This window comes from Doryrhamphus excisus, chromosome 5, assembly GCF_030265055.1.
Source record: "Doryrhamphus excisus isolate RoL2022-K1 chromosome 5, RoL_Dexc_1.0, whole genome shotgun sequence".
Lineage (NCBI taxonomy): Eukaryota > Metazoa > Chordata > Actinopteri > Syngnathiformes > Syngnathidae > Doryrhamphus > Doryrhamphus excisus.
Genome location: NC_080470.1, coordinates 13,496,687 through 13,513,965, shown reverse-complemented (window position 1 = coordinate 13,513,965; position 17,279 = coordinate 13,496,687). Strand labels below are relative to the sequence as shown.

The 17,279-nt window shown below is 47.4% G+C and overlaps 6 non-coding genes across 6 annotated transcripts; 4 read left to right on the top strand and 2 right to left on the bottom strand.

Moving 5' to 3' along the window:
- Nucleotides 1-9,119: 9,119 nt before the first annotated feature.
- trnas-gcu (transfer RNA serine (anticodon GCU)) lies at nt 9,120-9,201 on the top strand. Its single transcript has one exon. It is a non-coding gene; the product is annotated as a tRNA-Ser (tRNA).
- Nucleotides 9,202-9,514: 313 nt separating this feature from the next.
- Nucleotides 9,515-9,587, bottom strand: trnak-cuu (transfer RNA lysine (anticodon CUU)). Its single transcript has one exon. It is a non-coding gene; the product is annotated as a tRNA-Lys (tRNA).
- A 1,320-nt stretch (nt 9,588-10,907) lies between these two features.
- trnag-gcc (transfer RNA glycine (anticodon GCC)) lies at nt 10,908-10,978 on the bottom strand. Its single transcript has one exon. It is a non-coding gene; the product is annotated as a tRNA-Gly (tRNA).
- A 4,211-nt stretch (nt 10,979-15,189) lies between these two features.
- On the top strand, nt 15,190-15,353 carry LOC131130311 (U1 spliceosomal RNA). Its single transcript, XR_009130010.1, has one exon. It is a non-coding gene; the product is annotated as a U1 spliceosomal RNA (small nuclear RNA).
- Nucleotides 15,354-16,144: 791 nt separating this feature from the next.
- trnak-uuu (transfer RNA lysine (anticodon UUU)) lies at nt 16,145-16,217 on the top strand. The gene has a single exon. It is a non-coding gene; the product is annotated as a tRNA-Lys (tRNA).
- A 982-nt stretch (nt 16,218-17,199) lies between these two features.
- trnat-cgu (transfer RNA threonine (anticodon CGU)) lies at nt 17,200-17,273 on the top strand. Its single transcript has one exon. It is a non-coding gene; the product is annotated as a tRNA-Thr (tRNA).
- The last annotated feature ends 6 nt before the right edge of the window (nt 17,274-17,279 follow it).

The following is a 17,279-nucleotide window of genomic DNA, read 5'->3' as shown; positions in this document are numbered from 1 at the left end:
GATTGACAGGTACGAGCTAAAAACACTGACAGATCACAAACTCTCCGGACCCATGTTGGACACCATCCCGGAGGGGGTGTGGTCCAACGGTCCATTTGACGTAGGTTGTTGTGAGTTGAAAGTATTTTGCTTTCACCTATCATGGCCAATGGTTACAGTACACCCGCATGCCCCAAGGTTTCAAGAACAGCCCTGGTTTGCTCAATCATCATTTGCGCCAGGTTTTGTCAGTTTTGCAGCTTCCAGATGGATGGACGATCTCCTCCTCGCCACTGACTCTGCTGATTGTTGTTTGCAGGCCACGGAAGCCGTGCTGCTGTGTCTGTACGAATTGGGTTTCAAAGTCTCACGCAAAAAGCTACAATGCTGCAGGAAATCTGTCACCTTTCTGGGTCATGTTCTCTCAGCTGCTGCATCCCAAGCCTTCCACGGTGGGTGAAATGCTGTCCTTTCTGGGACTGTGTGGTTACAGTCGACAGTACATCCCCTGCTACGCGGAACGCACTGCGCCCTTGCACGCGTTAGTACGTGCCAAGGGCTCTAGGCATGCCAACGCCAGGCTGGACTGGGACTCGGAGACTTCACAAGCCTTTGTGATCCTAGTTCAGTCGCTGGCCTCTGCTTTGGCTGCGCAGACAACCGTTGTGTACTCGTTACACCGCGGGGGTCGCGACTCTCATCCAAAAGACCACCCTGCCCCGGAGGATGTCTCATCTCTTAGGTCGCCTCGGTCTGCATTGGATGCAGCCCGTGAGGGGGGAGGTGGTGAAGATGTCGCTGCCCTTGGCGATATCCCGAGCCCTGGGGGCTCCTCCTCCCCAACCAACAACTGAGGCGATTTCTGGATTAACTAACACACACACACACACACACACACTGATAGTTCAGCACCTGATTACACTGATACTGCACAACATACATGCAAGCGGCAAACTATATTACATGCCACTTAGGATAAGCTTCCTGGTTTTGTTTTGACATTTTTGTCATTAGCTATACTTCTTTATCTCACTCTGTGTTCTTTTTCGTCTGTAGGTGTGGTCGGAGGCCGAATAACTGCCACGGCGGTCCCAGACGGAATGGTGTCCACCAGTGCTTCGAAACATTACAAGAGAGAGTTCCAGACGAATATAAACTAGTCAATCAGATTGCAGCAGGTTTTGAGTCAATTATCCCTTGGATCACCGTTAATAAAAATGTTGATTGCATCAATTATGTGCATTACAATCTACAGCGCCTCTCCAATCAGACCGAAGAAGGCTTCAAGGCGGTAAGTGAACAGTTGCGGGCCACGTCTTTGATGTCCTTTCAAAATCGTATCGCTCTCGATATGTTATTAGCAGAAAAACATGGTGTGTGTGCAATGATTGGTACGGAATGTTGCACTTTCATCCCAAACAATACAGCACCGGGTGGTCGTTTGCCTTGTGCAATTGAAGGTCTCACAGCTTTGAATAAAATCACATGAAATCACATGTCGGTGTGGACACCAGCCCGTGGGACTCGTTGATGAGCTACTTTGGTAAGTGGAAAGAGTTGGCCTCCGGCATTATTATTGCAGTTTTAGTGTTTCTTGTTCTGGCTGGTCTTTTCGTTTGTTGTTGTCTCCCATGTTCCAAGTGCCTTTTCCAGCTCATCCTGTCCAGGGTGATGGCGGCCGATGGGCGAGGTCAATACCAGTTGGCCCGCCTGCATCCACCGCCCCCACAGGGTGACCAGGTGCTTCTTCCCTAACTCTGATCCGGTATTTCACCTTGTGGCCTCTGTTGAGGCCATGAGGGGGATTGAAGGATTTCATGTATGTTGGTCTCCTATTGTTTGTGTCTCATGTATGTTTGTCTCCTATTTCTTGTGTCTCACTCATGCACTACATTTAATCAAGTACAACCAAGTAGCCTTGGGCAAATCACAGGACACATAATCGCTTTCAGGCACATACAGTTCCGGAGCTCTACTACACATCCACAATTTTGACTAACAACAGATAACGAGAGAGCATGACGTCAGCAGCCACGGCCTGTCGATAACGGCTGGCTCCACCGCTCCACCCCGCCCGCCCTGCGTTGGTGAGAAGACGTCGGCCGAGGAAAGGAGGGGGGCCACCTGTGATACGCCAGAGATCTACCGACATTTCTTAGCATAATAAAAGCCGGGCAGGGACAGTTAGCTGTACTCATTTGTTCCGACCTGTAAGTAAAGCCTACGTCTCTGCAGGTGTTAGGGAAAGACTTATGAGCCCGGAGCTCCATGTAATCTGACTGGTCTGAGAGTAAACCATATAACTGACAAGTTTGTTGTCATCTCTTGCCTCCAACACAACACCCACAGGAATCACTGACCTAAGAACAGGTGGTCAAATTCCAACAATATTGTCAGGGCAAGGGTGCGTGGCGCGGCGGTTTGATCCCCAGATGCAGGACACAGCAGGCTCAGGTAAGGTCTTAAAGTCTTTTAATTGTCCAGTGAGTGAGGCACAAGAAACTGAAAGCGAGGGAGCACAAAGAGGGGGCTCTGTGACTTAGTGCCAGCAGGCACAACACAAATTACCTCACGAAACAATAAGTAGTCCGCGTCTGTAAATGCACAAGGAGAGCAGTAAGGGTACAAATGACACCAAAACCCAGACGTGCCCCCAAACAGCAACACGAGGTATAAGCACATGTCACAGCGCAGCGTGACAAATATACCTTTATTCGTCCCTCAGTGTAGAAATTTACATTGCACAGCAGCAAAGGGGACAGAACTAGTTCAACAGTAAAAAAAATAAACAATCTAAGAATAAACAAAAGTAATAAAGTAATAACAGTTTAACAATTTTGTCACGCGGATTGTTGTTTGATTTCCCGACGGGGAGTTCCTGTTTTGTATGTCACAATTTCACGTTGAACCTTGAGCAGGATTACGATTGCAACAACCAGTAGGGTAAAGCAAACCCTTCTCACTAGAACATCACTTTTTTTCATATTTTTTAAAATGATTTCAAGACCAAAATATGTGATTTGGATACACATGACAGAGGTCTATTAAACTCATGAAAAACATGCAACTTAGTGAAAATTGGATTTAGCGCCTTTTGGTTGCAAGCTCTTCACTTCTTCCCTACCTTTTGTTGCAACTGCACAGTCAACAGCTTGGGCAGCCCTGGGTGTGTGTCGCATACGGAAACCTTTCTTCCGTGGCATCTAAAAGAAAAGAGATGAAATCAATGTCAGTTCACACACCATGTACTTAAGCTTCTAAATGCTCTTTTCCATGCTCTCTGGTTACCCCGTGTGTGCGTGTGTTTTCTCCGTGCCCCCCCCCCCCCCCCCCCCCCCCCCCATTGGCGATGCCATATTGTCCATAGGCATGAAACTGAGTGTGAATGGTTGTCTATATGTGCCCTGTGATTGGCTGACAACCAGGATGTACAACTGGGATAGACTCCAGCAGCAGCAGTAGAAAATGAATGAACATATCCATACATCTTACGTACTGCCTATCCTCACAAGGGTCGCGGGCATGCTGGAGTCTACCCCAGCTATATTCAGGCGAGAGGTGGACTACATCCTGGTCACCAGCAACACACAGGGCACATATAGACAACCATTCACAGTCACATTCATGGCCACAGACAATATGGAGTGTGTGTGGGGTGGGGGTCAAATGAAAGTGAGTATGAATGGTTGTCTCTATGTGCCCTGTGATTGGTTGACAACTGTTGAATACATGTGCATCAAGAACCTTCTACAACAACAGTATAGTCATCAAGCTGGACTTGTTCCACTGTATGCAACGGCTTCTTCGTGAGTGTGCCTCAGAACATCACTCGCTATACAGTACCTTTGCACAGTTCCTGTCGGCTGCCTTCTCTGTGGTGGACCAGGAAGACCTGCAGAGGCTCCAGGATGCATACGTCTTCTGTGGCATCCAGCCTGCAAATCCCACCAAGCAGCATATTCGTGAGCACTGCAGGATAAAGATTCCTCCGCCCGGGACGCTTATTCAGAGAGTGGAAGGGGTGTTGAAGCACTTTCTGTTAGAATAAAATGTAGATACAAGTATTATTTTGTTAGTTATCACACTTATATCCATTTGCTTAGACAATAGAAAGTGTTTGAATGTGCTGAAGAAGGAATGTTCCCGTGACCCTGATCAGAGACCCCCAGGAACCCCCAGGTCCTGGAGGTGCCTGGATACACCAACAGCGACTCTGCAGATGCTCATGTTAATCCTGCAAGAATGTGTCAAGATAAATAACTCATAAAACATTAAAAGTAATTGCTCTCACATACACACACACACATAGACAAACAAATACAGCTCGTGCAACTGCCTTCTCCACCCCCCCTTAGAGTTGCACGACCATGTAGTAGGGACCCTCGAAAGAGAATAAAAAGAGAGGAGTGTGAACTGCATACTCAGAGTGGAGCGGCATGTCACTGGGTATGTGGTTTCACTCTCCTCGCTGCGAGTAACTTTGAATATTGTTGTCTGTCTCTTCTGTATTTCTGTATTTAAGTGTTTTTACAAGTGTCACAGGAGATTGAACCTGACACTTTCACCTGACCACAGATCCGAATGGCATCCCTCTATATAAGCCCTCCATGCTAAAGAGATGGAGGATCCAACGTGTCCACATTCTGCGCGGTTGCCTCAGTGATCCTGAGGTGGAAGGGGGCATACTGTACCGCCGTGGAGGAACGATACAGTTAAACCACGTGCCAGGTGAGCGTGCAGCAGTCCCCGTCTGGATCCCCATCAGAGGCACGTCGCAGCAGGAGGGCTACCACTTTCACCAGGCCAAATGGGTGACCGGCACGCAGGTCTCCCCAGAGCTGTTCCAGGCCCAGGCCATGACAGGAGTGTGTCGCTGGAACTATCAGCGTCTGCTGGACCTGAAACTGCCAGGCGTTTGTCTCCCGCCTGTTTTCGACCCTGCACTGATGTGCTCCCTGAATGCTGTTTCCAGACGGGTCTGTGGCGAAGAAAAGTTTGTCCAGGTTTGGCCTGGAGTACAGGGAGCCAGAGTGTTGTTCGGTCCCTTTAGACTGGGACAAACATAAAACCAAGAAGGACCCCGGCCGCGCCACAAGTGCTCCTTCTCCAGGCATCCTGTCTGATCAAGGAGCTGGTCAGGGAGCAGAACCAGTGCAGCCTTCCTCCACACCTCCCACCAGGCTTTTCAACTTTGTTCCCCACTCTGTTCACCCTCTTCAAACTGCTACTGCGACTACGTCTAGTCGTGTGGCCCCTATCCCAGCATCTGAGTTGGACAATAAAGCTTCTGTTACTGAGCTTCAGCCACAGCCAGGTAAAAACTTATCTAATCATGTGTCCCCTTGTTCTAATAGTGTTGCATCTTGTTTGAACCAAATAACAAATGTGTATCTCATGGTTTTCTTTGCCTAGAGCCCACAAGAAGATTGCCCATCCAATGTTCTTCGACTGCTGCCCGCACTGGACCAGTGGAGACTGGAGGGAGAGTATTTGTGTTGGACCACAAGCGCTGGCCGTCTCCAAAGAAGTCGGCAATTGACGAGCTCCTTAATAAACACCGCGGGCACGAGGACATGATCAAGCTTGTGGTTCGGGAGTATGGCACTCTTGTCCACAAGTCCAGCAAAGACCCCAACAGCATGCTGCATCCAACATCAAAATTGCATATTTCCAAATACATAAAACACAACAGTAAATTTCTCAATACATCATCTTCACTAAATACCAGCCCAGAGAAGCTGCAACATACACAGCAGCTTTGGCAGTTGCTAAGCACTACCTCTGCTGTGCCTGTCGTGACACTGCCTGCAGCTATGGTCATTCCACCATCACCACCACCACCACCTGCTCATACCCTATTGGAGCAGGAGCAACCACCTCCTGTGTCAAAAAAACTCAAACAAAAACATGTCTGTGCTGTTGTCAACCAAAATCAAAATATCAAGGGGATGTGACATCAATACATGACTTTTATCAGCGGGGCCCTGTCAGATACTTTTATTGCCCCACAAAAGTTTTCCAAAAATATGGTGCAGAAGGTCTGACAAACCCCAAGATGCCATTTCAAGAGTTCAGTCAAACAGACTTCTACCAGCGAGAGCTCGATGATACAAGAAAGAGGGTGGAGGGAAAAACAGCAGAAGAAGAGGAAGAGGGAGGAATCTCCTCCACCCCCTGTCCGAAAGTGCCGGTTCTGCAGGATGCAGCTAAAGCAGGGTCCGAACAGCCCCCACATCCACACTGGCTTTCCAGGGCAAGCAGGGAAGTACATCTACTGCCCTGCCAAAGTCTTCTCTATCTATAGAGAGAACGGGATGGAAAGAGAGATGAGCTGGAGGGAGTTCCAGGCCTCTCCTTTTTATGAAAAGGAGAAACAACGGTAGCAAAATAAATGAACTTTTTTTTATTATTATTCATAGCTTGTGATTAGTATTCATTTTTTATTTCTGAGAGTGTTTTTGAGTGTGGCATGGCAACCTGATAAATAAATATTCTTTGTTACATTGCATTGATTTTGTGTTTTATTTCAAGCATCAATATAATAATCTGGTATCAATATAAGCCTGATAGGAATAGTTTGTAATCATATAGGGATTAATTGGAAACAATATATATTGTGGAGAAGAAAATGGTGACTTGACTGATGCTTAGACGGGATTCAGACACCTGACTTCATTTCTCCAAAGTCTCTCTGCTTGTCAACAACAACAACACCCACGCGGCCCCCGCGAGCTAAGCAGGCCTTTTTCTGCTTAACCTGACCTTTTTGATCAATTCCACAGCTGACCGAGTTTCTCGGGGAACACAAGAAGCGAGAGGTTCAGTCATCACTGGGAACTTTGGAAGTGTAGTCACCTTAAGTCAGGTCTGCTTTGGTGAACTTCAGAGGCATCATGACCAGTCTGCATCAAAACATGATCTGAAATCCTGTTGCAGGTTTCTGGCATTGATTCTTAATTCAGTTGCCATCCCTGATAGATGGTAATGGTAATGGTAATCATGCCCGCGTGGCAGGCGAGTCTCTTTGCTTGTCTGACGTCTGTGTCGCATCCTGATTGGCTGGCAGCAAATGTCAACAATATGCGCGCGGCCCGCGCTTGGCAAGTGAGAATTCTACCACTGAACCACCAATGCCACGTGGGGACACACTGTAAGAGAACAAAATTCAACTGTCAAGTGGATGAGCCTCTGCAAAGTGGCGCTGAATGACAAAACATCACAATGTCATACTCTTTGGATTCAAGCACCTTCTGGCGTAATGGGATCCACAACAATCATGTCAGCTGTGGATGCAACGTCAATGCGTTCTTGAAGGGCAAGTGACAAAAAGAAGTACATGGTTCAGAAATCAGCTGCCAAAGTTTCACTGACCAAGCACCCAGGCAGTGCTGGGATTTGAACCCAGGATCTCCTGTTTACTAGACAGGCACTTTGACCAGCTTAGCCACAGTGCCAGCAGTTCATCTGGTACCAACACAAAAACAGTTCGCCAATGGGGAAAAATGTTCATACAAGGGAGGGAGTCCAAAGTCAAACACTTGTGTGAATTGAAAGTCCCTGGGTGGGCTCGGTTATCAAACTCGCTCCCAAGGAAATGTTGGAACTTGGGAAAGCATTAAGAATGCCAAAAGCCTACCCTATGGTAGAAGATAAGATATGCCTTTATTGTTATTCTAGTGGGGAAATTTGCAAGGTCCCGCAAGTTCCGCAACAGCAGTGGGAGTACCTCAGTATGTTTACAGACCATGGACTCCTCCTAAATTTAGATACATAGCCTTATCCATGTCAAAACCACACAACAACCTTGACCAAATCCTGACTGACATAACTGACTTGGTACATAATCACCGTCTCAACGGAACTGAATTAGCCCAACTGTTGACATTGACCACAGGCTCCAAGTATGGTGCTTTTTGTACGGCCATTTAGCCAATTTGGCCAAAAGGGAAACACCCTCGTGGCCCATTGCCATTTTTATGTTACCTGGCGACTTCAACCAGTGAACTCCACTGTACCGCTTATCCTCATCAACGGACTGTATTCCCCACTCTTTACCAGCATGGGGACATTCCAACCCAAGATGAGAACACACTGGACCAGGTACACAGCAACATAGTACGTGGCACAGACACAGCTTCACCCTACCCCCACTTTTAGCCCAGACTGAAAAAGCAGAGAAACCCCTTTGCAGCTGAAATTGCTCAGTTGGGAGAGCGTTGGACTGAATCTCTAAAGGTCCCTGGTTCAATCCCAGTTTTCAGCACAATTGCTGTTTACATCGTGAGTTGGCAAATAGTTTGTAAAGGGGTGACTTTGTTCTCTTGATTTCATCAACATCGATCACGACAACACAGCCAATGACATATTAAGACCAGACAAGTGCAGTTGGGAGGTGACATACAGAATCCTGATGCATATCATGTTACAATCAGACACAAACAGGATGTAGGACCCGACCTTTAGTTCGCGCAAATGTTCACAGCATTAGGTCTGCAAAGTGTTCAGCTGATGCACATTTACTGGAAAGGAAAATGGGCTTTTGTCATGGTAGCCATGCCGACACAAGCAAAAAGGTTTCTCCCGCCAGGACAACAATGAAATTCAAGCTTTTCTCGCAGACGAAAAAGAACCAGCTGGAATGAGCAATCTGCACCTCCAAGTCTGAGTTTATGGTTCTTGCCCAGAAAAGCATAGCTCACAGCCATAATTGTATAGTGGTTCCTACTCTGTGTTGTGGCCGCAGCAACCCCGGCCGATTCAGGGTCATGGCAGGTGTGTGTTGCTTTTGTAATTGTATTGTCTGAAAAGACAAGATTGTCTGTCCACTTGAAGTGTGGTGATGTAAAAATACACTAGTTTTGACCACACCTGTATTTTTAGTAAACATTATTAGCATGCAATGAATCAAAGTATAAGGTATGATGTCGGAGATCAAGAACGCTTTTGTTGGCAAAAAAAAGCCATAACATATCATTTCGACAATACGGGTATCAAACCCGCTATTTCTCTCATGTAGAGCAAGAACTCTAGCCTTTGAGTTAAATCCCCCACTGCACAGGAAGGCTGCCACAATTTCTGCAACACCAAAACACTAATTAAGATGTGTCATTTTCAGTCAACAAGACCATGTCCACAAAGGAGATGAGGTGACCGAGAGGTTAAGGTGATGGACTGCTAATCCATTGTGTTCTGCACGCATGGGTTCGAATCCCATCCTCATCGGACTGTACTAGTGCACCAGTTTTGACACCACCTGTGTTTTTAGGAAACATCATTAGAATGCAATTAATCCAAGTATCCGGTACGATGTGGGAGATTGAGAATGCTTTTTTGGCAAGAAAAAGGCATAATATACCATTTGGAGAATGCAGGCTTCGATTCCACTTCATCTCACATGCGAAGTGAGCGCTCTACCATTTGTGGTCCTACAAGAATGGGATTTGTTTTTGTGTACTTCGAATGAAATGTTTTCCGCATGTTGCAGAATTTTCCACAGGAAAGAAATCTTTAAGATGTATCACCAAAAGAGCTGAACCGCCCAATGTGGGGCTCGAACCCACGACCCTGAGATTAAGAGTCTCATGCTCTCCCGACTGAGCTAACCAGGCCCTTTTCTGCCAAGATATCACTTTTTAATTTTTTTAAATTCATGTGGTCTTCTTGATGTTTGATCAATTCCACACCCAACCTAGTTTCTCAGGGAACAAAGGAGCGAGAGGTTCAGTCATAGCTGAGAACTTTGGAAGTGTAGTCATCTTAACCCTCCTGTTATGTTCATTTGCCAGGAACAGCCATGATGTTCCCGGGTCAGTTTGCATGTTTATTTATCTGAAAGATGTCCAAAACCAGATAAATCCCCACAAGCATTGTTAGTTATTCACTGCTAACTCCATTACTAACTATTCTATCAATGTTTAGTGCAATGGTGTACCTTACCTCTCACAGGTAGTGGTTTAATTAATTTTAATTAATTAATTAATTGAATTAATCAGGGCGGCACGGCGGTCTGGTGGTTAGTGCGCAGACCTCACAGCTAGGAGACCAGGGTTCGGTCCCCGCCCTCGGCCATCTCTGTGTGGAGTTTGCATGTTCTCCCCGTGCATGCGTGGGTTTTCTCCGGGTACTCCGGTTTCCTCCCACATTCCAAAAACATGCTAGGTTAATTGGCCACTCCAAATTGTCCAATTAGGTATGAATGCGCGTGTGAATGGTTGTTTGTCTATATGTGCCCTGTGATTGGCTGGCGACCAGTCCAGGGTGTACCCCGCCTCTCGCCCGAAGACAGCTGGGATAGGCTCCAGCACCCCCCGCGACCCTCGTGAGGAAAAAAGCGGTAGAAAATGAATGAATGAATGAATTAATGTCATACTCTTTGAATTCAAGCACCTTCTGGCGTAATGGGATCCACAACAATCACGCCAGCTGTGGATGCAACGTCAATTCGTTCTTGAAGGGCAAGTGACAAAAAGAAGTACATGGTTCACAAATCAGCTGCCAAAGTTTCACTGACCAAGCACCCAGGCACTGCTGGGATTTGAACCCACGATCTCCTGTTGACTAGACAGGCACTTTGACCAGCCTAGCCACAGTGCCAGCAGCGCATCTGGCACCAACACAAAAACAGTTCGCCAATGGGGAAAAATGTTCATACAAGGGAGGGAGTCCAACAAATGTGTGAATTGAGAGTCCCTGGGTGGGCTCGAACCACCAACCTCTCAGTTAACAGCCAAACGTGCTGACCAATTGCGCGACAGAGACTACAACAGCATGACTGCAGTCAGGTTTCACTAAGTGCTGTCCACCTTAACTCTCGGGTGGTCCGGTCTGTTACGTTTCAGGTGTCATTCTGAATACTGCCCTTTCGCAGGAAAAGAGCCTTTGTACTTTTTCAACATGAGCTCTAAAGAAAGGTATAAGCTGAGATATACTGCATTGGCCGGGAATCGGACCCGGGCCTCCCGCTTGGCAAGTGAGAATTCTACCACTGAACCACCAATGCCACATTGGGAAACATTGTCGAAGAACAAATTAAATTGTCGAGTGGATGTGCCTGTGCAAAGTGGCGCTGAATGACAAAACATCACAATCACAACACACGCACGGGATGCCAGGGGAGGCCGAGTACTAACAGAGCTGAGCGAGAGGGCATAAGAAAAAAAATTGTGAACTTGTGGTGGTTACCCGACAGCACCAAGGATATGGTGCACGTCTGATGCGTAATGCATGCCAGGTGATGTTCATCTAGCGAGCGGACATTCTTGTGGGGGACAAGCTCAACAGTAGGAATGTTGAGAGAACTGACCAGTCCGCTATCAATGAAGTTCTCGTCCGCCCCAGAGTCAATTAATGCTGTGGTAGGAGAAGCTTCCCCCGCCCAGGATATCGTACCTTCCACCTGAAGTCGGCCCACCAAAGCGGATGACGCAGCCGGTGTGGTTGGAGCGGGCAGTGCCAGCAGCTGGGGAATATCCCTGGTGGAGGAAGAGCGTTGGCGTGCTGGGCGAACTGGATAGCGGGAAATTGTGTGTAGGACTCCCCCAGTACAGGCACAGCCACAGGCGTGGACGGTGACTCCTCTCCGCTGACGAAAGGCGACTGGCTCCCAGTTGCATGAGGACGACACTCCCGACGTCATCAGACGGAGCTCCGTGTTTTGTCTGAGTCACGGCTGGTGTGTGTTGCTTTTTGTTGTTTTCTTGCCTGAAAGGACTTCCAATTTTACTCTTGGCGAAACACTGATAATCCAGAACATTAGTTGGAGGGCTCGTGGCCACCTGGTCACCTGAACAGGGACTTGAATCCCGGACACTCAGATCAAAAGTTTAATGTTCAGGTGATTGGCTCAACCTTTGTCTTGTCTGACCATTAACTCTTTTTGTCCAGAAGATATTAGGCTTGTCCATGTGGGCAGTTTAAGACCTCCGTCGATCTTGGAGGTGGCAATTTCGGGACAGGGGCTTCTTCATCTCTGCAAGGTCAAGTACAGTATGCCAGAAGATTTTGCCTTGTGAGTTGTCCTCATTCATCAAGGGCCTGGATAGCTCAGTTGGTAGAGCATCAGCCTTTTAATCTGATTGTCGAGGGTTCAAGTCCCTGTTCAGGCAGAGAAGAGTAGACCCCACATTACCAGCATGGGGACATACCAACCCAAGATGAGAACACACCAGGTACACAGCAACACATGTGGCAGAAACACAGCTTTACCCTGGCCCCCCTTTTAGCCTCTACTGAAAAAGCAGAACACCACCTTTGCAGCTGAAATCGCTCAGTTGGGCGAGTGCGAGAATTAAGATTTAAAGGTCCGTGGTTCAGGATTTGGAAGCGTTCAGCCAAATCATGCGGGCAAGACGCGAAAAGATGAACATTTCCAGGGCCGAGGCCAAAGCTTTAAAAGAATTAAGAACAAACAGACAAATCGTAATCAAACCGGCAGATAAAGAGAGCGCGGTGGTGATTTTGGGACGAGAACAGTACACCCAAGAGGTTTATCGACAGCTGAACGATCAAAGATATTATAGAAAACTACAAAATCCAATTGTTCGGCAGACAATGCCAATGGTACGAGAGATCGTGTATACGTAAATTGTATTATAAAAAGTTCATCCTAACCATCAGAAATAAGTTCAGGCAATGGTCCGGCGTTCGTGCAAAAAGTAGGGTTAGCCTAATCCTAACCCAAACCCAAACCCAAACCATATTCTACAACAACTGCGAATAAAACAAAGGTTAGGGTTTGTCTATCATCCCCAGTCCCAAGAATTGGTAGAACGAGTAAATGGGACACTCAAAGCCAAGCTCAATAAAATCTGTGCTAGCGCAAAGTTAAATTGTGCGGATGCACTAACAATTGTATTAATGAGCTATCGCATGCAAACTAACAGAATTACACATCTAACACCGCATGAGATGCTTACGGGTCGACCCATGCCAGCACTGCATTTGAGAGGGCCTTATAAAGGGCCCCCACTTGAGCAGTTGCAAAATGAATTGACTATATAAAATATGTTAACTGCCATACACGGAGCTATCTATGTGCAGGAGAAAAACAGGGTTCCTGAGTCGACAAAGGTGACAGGCGGCTTGGTGGTGCCAGGCAACCAGGTGTACATCAAAGTGTACAGGCGAAAGTGGCACGAGCCAAGACGAGAGGGACCCTATAAGGTGGTTGAGCAGCCTTACCTATTTCCCAATCCGGACGATCGTGAGGATGATGGCACTGACTCAGAGGACTCGATGAGCCATGAGGTATGACTGTTGCTATGATTGGCAAGGGAGCCGGACCTTGAGCTGAACATCACCATCTTTAAGTCACTATGCGAGTGGTTCGTGTTGCATTACTTGCCAACAAGAGGAACCCGACGAGTACGGGGACCAGCTGTCCCTGCACCTGGACCTGATGGCGCAAGGGGAAGTGGTTTCCCCCATGGACCCGGCCCCCTCCCCGGCAACAGAGGCCCTCTGTCGTTGGGAGTCCGAGAACTTACTTGACGACACCCCACTGGTGACCTCCACGCCGCCAACGAAATCACCTGTGGAAAAAGAAGGCCAATGGGAAGAGCTGCTGGCGGACATCAGTTTCGACAGCTCCATGTCCGGCTCAATAGGCGGGAGCCAAAAGCAACTGGTCCAGCGACATTGGAACACCACCAGGAAAATGGTCGACCGGAAACTTACCGTGTGGAAGAAATTTGTCATCCTGGGAGATTCTAACCTGTCCCGGTTCCCACCACATGACTTCCCAGATCTGCAGGTTGACAGCTTTCCGCGGGGCCACCTTTAGGAGTAGCCGAGGCACTACTCGCCAAGGCAGTCATTCACACGAAGGTGGAAAAACTGGTGTTGTCCTTCGGGATCAACAGTAGAACTCAGAAATTCAAAGAGACCACCTCCAGGCAGTTGCAGGCCCTTTGGAAAGAGGCCAAGCGGGTCTTCCTGGAGGCAGCAGTTTTCATCCCATTAGTTAACCACTCACCATACTAACGCCTACTGAGAACCCTCAATGAGTATATTGAGGATAGACTACCGTCCATCCCACTTCTGCAGGACAATCTGTTCCACACAGACCCAGACTGCATACACTGGACCACGTCCACTGCTGAAGCAATGCTCAGGCATTGGACACGATTTTTAAACTTGTAGGCCCCCAAAGGACAAAGTCCCTGGGGGGTCCCAAGTTTCACTAAATTGCCAAAATGTTAAAGTGTTATCCCCCAGTTTCAATCCATCCGGAGCACAATTATCCCTGTTATCCAAAGGCCTACCTTTTATACCTACCCAATCAGGAAACAAGAATTATAAATTGGAAAAACACAAAAGACTACTTTGGGATGTGCAAGAATATCATAGACGGCTTAGACTTATTGAATTTTTCGGTAGAGAAGAAGAAGAAAAAAGTGCATAGCCAAAGTTCCACCCCCCCTCGATTGCCCCCCCCCCCCCCCCCACAACCCCCCTTTAACACAATCTCCCCCGCCCTACACACCCTAATTAGAAAAGATAGGGAACTAGCCGAACAGAAACCTGAGGAAAAGGATAACCTAACCAAAAGGGAAAGAGCCGCACTAAAGGAATTGAATAGGGATAGCTCCATAGTTATCAAACCGGTGGACAAGGGATCATCTATAGTAATTCTTAGCAGAGAACAGTACGTCTGGGAGGGACAAAGACAATCAGGGGACCCCACTTATAAAAAACTTGTATACACAAACGATACCCCTAGTTCGAAAAATCATCAAAGAACTCATCTATCAAAAATCCATCAAAACCCGAGACTTGGAATCCCCCACACCACTTCCCCCCGGGTAGACCAATTGTATCGGATTGTGGTAGTGAAACATATGGTACGGCTATATTTATTGACTTCTATCTTAACCCACTCTCCAACAAACATTCGGCTTATGTGAAAGATACCTACAATTTTGTCAAGTTAGTCCAAAAAAATTAAATTGCCGGCCCAGGCCTTCTTTTTTTCGCTAGACGTGGACAATATGTACACGAATATCGATACCAAGAGGGGCCTAGAAGCTGTCAAATACATATTTGATGAATACCCTGACAGGACAAGACCCCAGAAACAACTTTTACAATTATTGGAAATTAACCTCACTAGAAATGATTTTGAATTTAACTCAGTTGTGGGCGACCTGATGAGACCACCACTTAGCATGTGGCATGTGCGAGAGACTAGTCCGGGCGAGACCGGTGCAACTCATACTTACCTGGCAGGGGAGATACCATGATCAAGAAGGTGGTTCACCCAGGGCGAGGCTCAGCCATTGCACATGGGTTGAGCTGACCTCTGCGAATTCCCCAAACGTGGGAATCTCGACTGCATAATTTGTGGTAGTGGGGGACTGTGTTCGCGCTCTCCCCTTATCCTGTGTTTAAAACAAGAGGCAGGTGCAGCACCGCACTGAGCTCCTTGGCTTGCGAGTGCAGCCAGACCAAGCAAGAAACGACCAGCCCAGCACTACCAATGCTTGCTGAAAATGTCTGCCCGTCCGCGGGAGACAACCAACCAGCCGTGAGGCCGATCTGCTCTCAGTCAGGAAACCTCAATGAGAAACGGCAACAAGACAGAGAAAGGGGCGTCGGCAACCATTTCGATTGATCTGAGTCTAAAGTTCAAGGTTTGCTCGCAGGCAAATTTGAAGCAGCGAGAATGAGCAATCTGCACCTCTGAGTAAGAGTTCATGGTTCTCACCTAAAAAAGGATAGCTTATAGCCGTAATCGTGTTGTTGTTTGTATTCTGTGTTTTGTCTGAGTCACGGCTGATGTGTGTTGCTTTTTGTTGTTTTCTTGCCTGAAAGGACTTCTCGCTCGACCCAATTTTACTCTTGGCGAAACACTGATAATCCAGAACATAGCCTTAAACTGCAGGTGCATTAGTTGGAGGGCTCGTGGCCACCTGGTCACCTGAACAGGGACTTGAATCCCGGACACTCAGATCAAAAGTTTAATGTTCAGGTGATTGGCTCAACCTTTGTCTTGTCTGACCATTAACTCTTTTTGTCCAGAAGATATTAGGCTTGTCCATGTGGGCAGTTTAAGACCTCTGTCGATCTTGGAGGTGGCAATTTCGGGACAGGGGCTTCTTCATCTCTGCAAGGTCAAGTGCAGTATGCCAGAAGAGTTTGCCTTGTGAGTTGTCCTCATTCATCAAGGGCCTGGATAGCTCAGTTGGTAGAGCATCAGACTTTTAATCTGATTGTCCAGGGTTCAAGTCCCTGTTCAGGCGGAGAAGAGTAGACCCCACATTACCAGCATGGGGACATACCAACCCAAGTTGAGAACACACTGGGCCAGGTACACAGCAACATATGTGGCAGAAACACAGCTTCACCCTGACCCCTCTTTTAGCCTCTACTGAAAAAGCGGAACACCACCTTTGCAGCTGAAATCGCTCAGTTGGGCAAGTGCGAGAATTAAGATTTAAAGGTCCGTGGTTCAAGCCTGGGTTTGAGCACAATCCCTGTTTACGTTGCGACTTTGCCAATAGTTTGAAAATGCTTATTGACAGGCTGAAAGGACCTTAACTTCATTCATCAAAGGGCCACCCCTCCAGACAACATTAGAGGAGGTTACAAGCCAAACCTTTCAAGCCGTGATTGTGATTTCATGTTTTGTTGAAGAAAAGCCCATAATTTGTGGAACAATTTTCCCTACAAGGGAGAAACATTTGTCAATTTGGACAATTGTCAATATGCCTCCACTTTGGACACATCGTCTTGTGTCATTGTTTGGCAACTGCTTCACCAGTCCCCTTAAAGGGCTCACCCTTCATAGTGTAGTGGTTAGCACGTTTGCCTTACATGCAAAAGGTCCCTAGTTGGAAACTGGGTGGAAGCAAGGCCGTTCAATTCCTTCTTTCACAAAAAAATCAAGGTGACAAATGGGAACAAGGATATGTGCTTGATCCCTGAAGGTGTGTACACGGGCATCTGTCCCCAGTTTGGACACACAATCCATATTTCCCGGATGACTGATCGGGTGCGTCACTGGCCTGCACGAAGGGGCTTATAGGAAGGAGGTGGCCGCTGTGGTGTCGTTGCATGCAAACAACATCCTCATCCTTGACACAGCGAAGACCAAGGAGGAGAATAATCGTGGATTTGGTCCGCTTACACTGGCAGGATTTCACCAGTCCTGTTGAAAGCCTGGCCACTGGTGTGGTTTCCGTCATGCAGTCATTCGCCTAACACTGAAGACACTCCTTTGCCGGCGCTGTGACTTAGTTGGTCAAAGTTCCTGTCTCGTAAACAGGAGGTCCTGGGTTCAAATCCCAGCAGTGCCTTGCATA